The 8,367-nt window shown below is 42.1% G+C and overlaps 1 non-coding gene across 1 annotated transcript; it reads right to left on the bottom strand.

Moving 5' to 3' along the window:
• Positions 1-285: 285 nt before the first annotated feature.
• Positions 286-392, bottom strand: LOC131252456 (small nucleolar RNA R71). Its single transcript, XR_009174476.1, has one exon. It is a non-coding gene; the product is annotated as a small nucleolar RNA R71 (small nucleolar RNA).
• Between the last annotated feature and the right edge of the window lie 7,975 nt (positions 393-8,367).

The following is an 8,367-nucleotide window of genomic DNA, read 5'->3' as shown; positions in this document are numbered from 1 at the left end:
ACAGGACAAATGGACATCAAGCCAGGAGTTATCCAACTCCTTCCCAAATTCCATGGACTTGAATCAGAGAGTCCATATTTACATTTGAAAGAGTTCGATGAGATTATAGCTACATTATGTTTTCCTAATGTATCTGAGGATACAATTAGGCTGAAACTCTTTCCTTTTTCCTTAAAAGAGAAAGTTAAGACGTGGTTACATTCACTGCGTCCTAGATCCATTGGCACATGGAACGATATGCAGAGGGAATTCATAAAAAAATTCTTCCCACATCATAAAACGATTACCCTCAGAAAAGCGATCATGAACTTTGCCCAAAAGGAAGATGAAACATTCTTTCAATGTTGGGAAAGGTTCAAAGATTTGGTCAGTTCATGCCCACAACACGGATTTGAAACGTGGCGCATTACAAATTTTTTCTATGATGGACTGACATCTTCCATGCGCCAAATGGTCGAGACAATGTGTAATGGAGAGTTCATTAATAAAGATATCGACGAGGTATGGGACTACCTCGATAGTTTCTGAAAAACACAATCTTGGGACTATTACCCAAAGTCGAACACCACGTCTAGGCCGACTCAATTAAAGGAGAAAGGTGGATTATATCTCTTGAAAGAAGAGGATGATCTCAAGTGTAAAGTGACTACGCTCATAAGGAAAGTTGAGGCCATGGAAGGAAAGAAGGATAAGGTCAATGAAATTGTTTGCAGCATCTGTGATTGCAACATTCACACAACTGAAAACTGTCCTACAATACCTACCTTTCGAGGAGTGTTGAATGAACAAGCCAATGCCGTAAATAACTATCAAAGACCTTTTACTGGACCTAACTCCAACACATACAATCCTGGCTGGAAAAATCATCCAAACTTTAGTTGGAGGAATGGACAAACGGCGACTCCTCCAGGTTTCTTTAATCAAAATCCAAATCAAGTGAAACCTCAAGAGGAACCGGTTTAAAATCCCATACAAGAGCTGGCTCAAGCAATGCGAGGAATTACAGATTTTATGCAAAAGATAGATTCTCGTATGACGGTTATAGAAAAGGGGATGCTTCCTGCACAACCTCTCCCCAATCCTAAACCGCAGTACGAGAGTAATGATCCTAGCTCTTCAAATCAGATGGGGCATGCTAAATCCATCACCACTCTTAGGAGTGGTAAGATCATCGATAAAACTCTTCCGGTTAGGCCCGAAAAGCCTCAAGAACCAAGAGAGGACAACATGATGGATCCGGTGATGCCCCACAAAAAGTAGAACCGAAACTTCTAGAGAAGCCGGTTGCTCCATTCCCCAACGGTTGGTTTCACCAAAACCTCTCTCTAACTCTCAGGATATCCTAGAGGTGTTGAAACATGTGAAAGTCAACATTCCTCTACTTGATGTCGTTAAAAAGATACCTTCATATGCCAAATTCCTGAAAGACTTATGCACGACCAAAAGACGGAAAATTATTCAAAAGAAAATCTTCTTAACTGAGAAAGTGAGTGCCATCCTGAAGCAAGACGTGCCGCAGAAATTCAAGGATCCCGGTAGCCCAACCATATCATGTGTAATCGGGAACCATCGAATTGATCACGCACTTCTTGACTTAGGAGCGAGCGTCAATCTGATTCCCTACTCGGTATATAAACAGTTAGGTTTGGGTGAATTAAAACCCACCCTAACCACACTACAACTTGCTGATCACTCTGTTCGTGTACCAAGAGGGATAATTGAGGATGTGTTAGTCCAGGTCGATAGATTTTACTACCCTGTAGATTTTATCATCCTGGACACCGAACCCATCAATAACATGAGCACTCAGATTCCCGTCATTCTTGGTCGCCCATTCCTTGCCACGTCAAATGCAATTATCAATTGCAGGAATGGTATCATGACTATGTCTTTTGGAAATTTGACATTGGAGTCAAACATTTTTTTCAATAACGGCAGCAACGCAGAGGATGATGACGATTTCCACGACATTAACATGATTGACTCTTTCGTGGAAGATACGACACCTCTGACATTATCCTCCGACTATCTAGAGACATGCCTGGCCTACTCCCATGATTTTGATGATGACATGATTAGGGAGACGTGTGCCTTGCTTGATACCGCACCGGTACTTGAAGTTAACCGATGGAGGCCACAATTTGAAGAATTACCACAAACTGATGTAGTGCCTCTACCGTCTAACCTCAAGCCGCCGAAGCTTGACCTAAAACCTTTGCCCTCTGATTTGAAATATGCCTATTTAGGTCAAGATGAGACATACCCGGTGGTGATCTCTGCCCACCTGGAGAAAGAACAGGAGAGTATGCTTATATCTACTCTCATTGAGCATAAAGGAGCCCTGAGATGGACGATAGCGGACCTCAAGGGAATCGATCCCTCGATTTGTACTCACCGCATATATCTTGAGGATAATGCAAAAACCGCTCGGCAACCACAACGTAGACTAAATCCAAACATGAAGGAAGTGGTTAAGGCCGAGGTTCTTAAGCTATTAGACGTGGGTATTATATACCCTATATCTGATAGTCAATGGGTGAGTCCAACTCAAGTGGTCCCTAAGAAGTCCGGAATCACCATCGTAGCCAATGCTAATAATGAACTCGTGCCAACTAGAGTCACTACTGGTTGGAGAATGTGCATTGACTACAGGAAGTTGAATACCGTCACGAGGAAAGACCACTTTCCTTTACCATTCATTGATCAGATCCTGGAAAGGTTAGCTGGTCATTCCTATTATAGTTTCCTTGACGGGTATTTGGGCTACAACCAGATAGAGATAGCCCCTGAAGACCAGGAAAAGACCACATTTACATGTCCCTACGGCACCTTTGCCTATCGAAGGATGCCATTCGGACTATGTAATGCCCCTGCCACCTTTCAGCGATGTATGCTTAGTATCTTTTCTGATATGGTAGGGCAATATCTAGAGGTCTTTATGGACGACTTCTCTGTTTATGGTCCATCTTTCAGCAAGTGCTTGGAAAGTCTTAAATGTGTGCTGAAAAGATGTGAAGAAAAGAACTTGGTACTTAATTGGGAGAAGTGCCATTTCATGGTTCAAAAGGGAATTGTCCTTGGGCATATCATCTCGTCCAAAGGAATCGAGGTAGATAAGGCAAAAATCGATCTTATCTCTAACCTACCTCCACCCAAGAACATCAGAGACGTGCGATCCTTCTTAGGACACGCAGGATTTTACAGGCGATTCATAAAGGACTTTAGTCTTCTCTCTCGTCCTTTATGTAATCTTCTTCAAAAGGATGCTCCGTACGAGTGGACTGAGCAGTGCCAGGAAGCTTTCACCAAGCTTAAGGGCACGTTAACCACTGCACCTATCATGCAGCCACCCGACTGGAGCCTTCCTTTTGAGCTTATGTGCGACGCTTCTGATTATGCTCTCGGGGCGGTCCTAGGCCAGAGAAAAGATAAGCGGCCCTACGTCATTCATTACGCAAGTAGAACTTTAAATTCTGCCCAGGTGAACTACTCGACTACGGAAAAGGAACTCTTAGCTGTAGTGTTCGCCTTGGACAAATTTAGGTCCTACTTGATCGGATCCAAGATCATTATCTACACAGATCATGCGGCACTTAAGTATCTTCTTTCTAAGAATGATTCTAAGCCCCGCTTGATACGATGGATCCTTCTACTCCAAGAATTTGATTTGGAAATTAAAGATAAAAAGGGAGTAGAGAACGTAGTGGCCGATCACCTTTCTCGCCTTAATACCTCTGATTCCCTTGAGGCGACCCATATCAATGATATGTTCCCTGATGAACAACTGTTCAGAGTCTCCCATTCACCTTGGTTCGCTGATATTGCTAATTATCTTGCTACAGGTGCCATACCGACACAGTGGACTGCGCAAGATAAGAAGAAATTTTTCACCGAGGTGCGCAACTTTTTCTGGGATGATCCTTATTTATTTAAATATTGCCCAGACCAAATTCTAAGGAGATGTGTACCAGACGATGAGCATCAGAGCGTCATCTCCTTCTGTCACTCAGAGGCCTGTGGTGGTCACTTTTCTGCTAAAAAGACCACGGCCAAGATTCTGCAGTGTGGCTTTTACTGGCCCACTATGTTCAGGGACACTCATGAGTTTTGCAAAGCTTGTGAGCGTTGTCAGAAATTGGGAGCATTGTCCCGTCGAAATATGATGCCTTTGAATCCCGTCCTTATCATTGAAGCATTTGATTGCTGGGGCATCGATTTCATGGGACCATTCCCCCAATCGTTTGGAAATCTGTATATTTTGCTCGCAGTGGATTATGTCACTAAATGGGTCGAAGCGATTCCGTGTCGAAAGAATGACCATCGCACGGTCATTAAATTCCTAAAAGAAAACATCCTTTCTCGATTCGGAACGCCTCGAGCCATCATTAGTGATGGGGGCTCACACTTTTGTAATAAACCATTTGAGAGCTTAATGAAGAAATACGGTATCTCTCATAAGGTGAGCACCCCATACCATCCACAGACAAGTGGGCAAGCCGAGATTTCTAATAGGGAAATTAAACACATCTTGGAGAAGACGGTCAACCCTGATCGTAAGGATTGGTCAATCCGATTGACCGATGCCTTATGGGCATACCGTACTGCATTCAAAACTCCTATTGGAATGTCTCCCTTTAGACTTGTCTATGGGAAAGCTTGTCACTTGCCTGTGGAGCTGGAACATAAAGCGTACTGGGCGATCAAAAATCTAAATTTCAATCTGGACAACGCTGGCTCGCTACGCAAACTTCAATTGAATGAACTTGAAGAAATCCGGAATGATGCGTACGATAATTCGAGAATTTACAAGGACAAGATGAAAGCATTTCATGACCAACACATTTCGCGAAAATCATTCACGCCTGGTCAGAAGGTCCTTTTGTACAATTCTCGATTACATCTCTTTCCGGGTAAGCTTCGATCTCGTTGGACCGGTCCTTATATTGTTGTCACTGTTTTTCCGCATGGGGCCGTTGAGATAAGAGATCCCGACAATGGCAAGGAGTTTAAAGTCAATGGACATCGATTGAAACCATTTGTCGAGAAATTTGATTCAGAGGACATGTCCATGCCTCTGACTGATCCTGTTTACCAGGATTAATCTCCTAGTCTGATGGAGGTATAGGTAAGTTTCCTGTTTTCTTAGGACTAGGGTAGTTGCTTTATTTGTCTGGCTGAAGACGGTAAACTTAGCGCTCCTGGGAGGCAACCCAGCTCTTCATTTTATGTCATTTTTTCATTAGTCAGTTCAATGTTTGTGGGTAACATTACTGCAAACCCTCACGAGACTACAACTCGTCCACTAGGGGAAACCTAGGGGTTTAAAGGCTTGTTGCATACGCTAAATGCAATCGAGAGCACCTACGAAAGTGGTATAGGTAGGATTGTATTTTTGTTATTTTATTTTACTTCTGTTGGTTTCTCCCTTGTGCTGACCGCTCTTACGTAGAAATCTTTGAAAAGCCTCTTGATTCTTTCATCCAGGTATTATCCTTCCATCACTTCTCATTTACTTTTTGTCCCATGTGCATCGCATGCTTATTTATTTTACATTGAGGACAATGTAGATTTTAGGTTGGGGGTGGGATATTAGGTCACCTAATCAGCATTTTCTTGGTCTTGTACAAAAGTTGTGAAAATTTTAAAAAGTTGTGAAAATTTTAAAAAAATTTTGAGATTTTGTTGAATTTGAAGTGATTTTGATAACCATCTTGGATTTAAAATTACAAGATAAGTGAAGTTGGTAATTTATGACTCTTAGATTCAGTTATCTATTATATTAGATTTCACAGTTAAGTTTGAAGTATTAATCTATAATTGGAAGTTTTAAACATTGATTGAGTTATGAGTTCACATGTCACATCTCGCTTTCACATTAAGATTTCAGTTTGATATTAAAGGGTTAACTTGGTAATCACTAAGCATGTAAGGAACCAGCTTGGAAAATTTGCCCGTCATGAAAAAAAAAAAAAAAAAAAAAAGGGAGAGAGAGATACCTTTGGAAAAGGTTAGGTGAATAATTTTCACCATAGGTTTGCTCCCTATAGGTGTGGATTCAAAAAAAAAAAAAAAAAAAAAAAAAAAAAAAAAAAAAAAAAGAACTGAAAGGCAAATTCTGGTTTAAGTTTTGAGTGTCCTAAATACTGTTTTGATTATCAATGTTATCATAAAAATTATCCATTGGATTTCTTAATGATGATAAGCCGAGATTTTATTATAGACTCATGATACTCATTGTTTAGAATTGTTCTAATTAATGCATAAATATTTTAAAGTTGATTATGAAATTTATTGTGCACTTGATTCCAGGAGGAAGTAATATCCAACATTCATGCATCTTAGAATTTTCGAATCTAGACTGTTTTTTTTTAAAAACAAATCAATAAATAAATCGCTGGGGTTCATAAAAAGTGTCCTGTATTTCTCAACTTAGTTTTCGCATACTTTGCTCGGGACTAGCTAAATGAAGTGTGGCAGCATTATGTTGAGGGTCAAATATTGCATATCAGACCCAATTATTGCCTAGATTTACAAGCATGATACCGTTTAATGGCCTGATTTAATTGTGTTTGTGATGCAGAGTGTATTTACGAGCATGGACTGAAAAAGGGTGGTAAATGCATGGATTTGACGCTCCAGGAGCACCAAGGCAAGGAACGGACTCTAGAAGACCAAGAGCAACGGAAATATACACCAGGGATCCGCAGAAATCGAGGAATTGAAGCTCAAGTGGCCTGAAAAGTGTCCAGAATGCAAGATCATAGGGTTCCCACCATCTGATCAGTTCGAAACTTCATACGTGGCTTGAGGACCATAAATAAACCGTACACGTAAAATTTCAGCCCCTGGATCACTGTGAAAGTGGACCAACGGACAGATCAGCCCCTTAAATCCTTAAGTGGGGCCCACCTGATATCTGGATATTCTCCATTTTTGGTCTCAACAATTTAAATGAGCTGACAAAACTGATGGACGGAACGGATTTCTCATTAACATCTCTGTGGGGCCCCGCCGGTGATGAATGTGCATAGCAATCACGTGCACCAGCCGTGCACCCGTGCATTCAAAGTCGGTCAGCAGGCGCTGACCGACTCAAACTCAGATTTTTTTAAAATTACGCAGCAAAATAACGCTGCCGACCGTCGGTTCTGCTTGTGGGCCCCACACATCATGTATAGCACCAATCCGGACCGTCCATTGTGTGCGTAGGTGGGGTATTTACCTCACCAAGGCGGCCTTTTGAGACCATGTAAAATGTTACAGAATCCTAACCGTTAAAGACATGATGAACGGCGGAGTAGAAGGTATTGTGGGCCACATGGAATTTGGTCCAAAAGTAGTGCTTCCTACCTGATTTTTCGAGTAGAACGCAGTGGACGGCTCAGATTTTCCAAAAAGACCGTGAAGTGGGGCCCACCATCGTCACAGCGTCAATGACGCTACCCTGTTTTCGCGTCCGGGAAATCCGGAATTTTCGGCCGATTGTGGGCCACTGCCGGTGATCGGATTGGTGATCCAAACCGTCCAGATGATGACCAAGCCAGGAATGACCCTAGCCATGAAGTCGGTTTTGAGATTACTGGACGGAGAGACACCCAACCTGAGGCCAAACGCAACTCCTCTTGCGTTGCTACGCACGCTGCTGCATCGCTGGCTGCGAAGCTTTCCGCAGCCGAATCCCTTCAGGACTCCACATCAGCAAACGTGAGGAGTTTTCTTGGGCTCCGACGAGAGTGCTATAAAAAGAAGAGAGGGAGAAAGAGTAAGGACCAAAAAAAAAATGAAGGAAGAAAGGAGAGAAAAAGGGAGCTACGGCTGCTGCTGTGAACGGCAGGGAGAGAAAAAGGGAGAGAAAGGAAGGAAAGGAGCTGGGCTGGGTTGCTGCTGCACGTCTGGAAGCTCGTCTTTAGTGGAGGATTGAAGAAAAAGAGGAAGGTTTTGGAGGGCTGGCACGTGAGGAGGCTGGGTTTTCTTCTCTTTCCTTCTTGTTCTTTTCTACTTTTTTTCTGTTTATTTACTTTGTCTAAGGGGTTCTAGCATGATCATGCTAGGCTAAACCTCTTAGCTAGGGCTAAGAGGTGAAGCTTGTAGTGAGATGAGGGATTTTATTCATTGCCTTTAATTGGATTTCAATTCATGAACTGAATTTGATTTTCGTTTAATTAAAGAAATACTTTCAGTTTTTTTTTATGGTGTGTTGTGACTGAAATTACAATAAATCTGCAATGGCTTTGAGTATTTCCTCCCCTTTTTATGTTTATGAAGTCAGGAAGCCCTGTTGTTCACCATCGTCTCCTAGGCATGGTTGGATGATCGTACCCTTCCTAACTTTCATGATTGGTTGGTAATTAGTTTAATCCTGTTATT

This window comes from Magnolia sinica, chromosome 7 (assembly GCF_029962835.1).
Source record: "Magnolia sinica isolate HGM2019 chromosome 7, MsV1, whole genome shotgun sequence".
Taxonomy (NCBI): Eukaryota; Viridiplantae; Streptophyta; class Magnoliopsida; order Magnoliales; family Magnoliaceae; genus Magnolia; species Magnolia sinica.
Note: the sequence above shows the minus strand (reverse complement) of the source record. Positions and strands in the feature narration are given on the sequence as shown.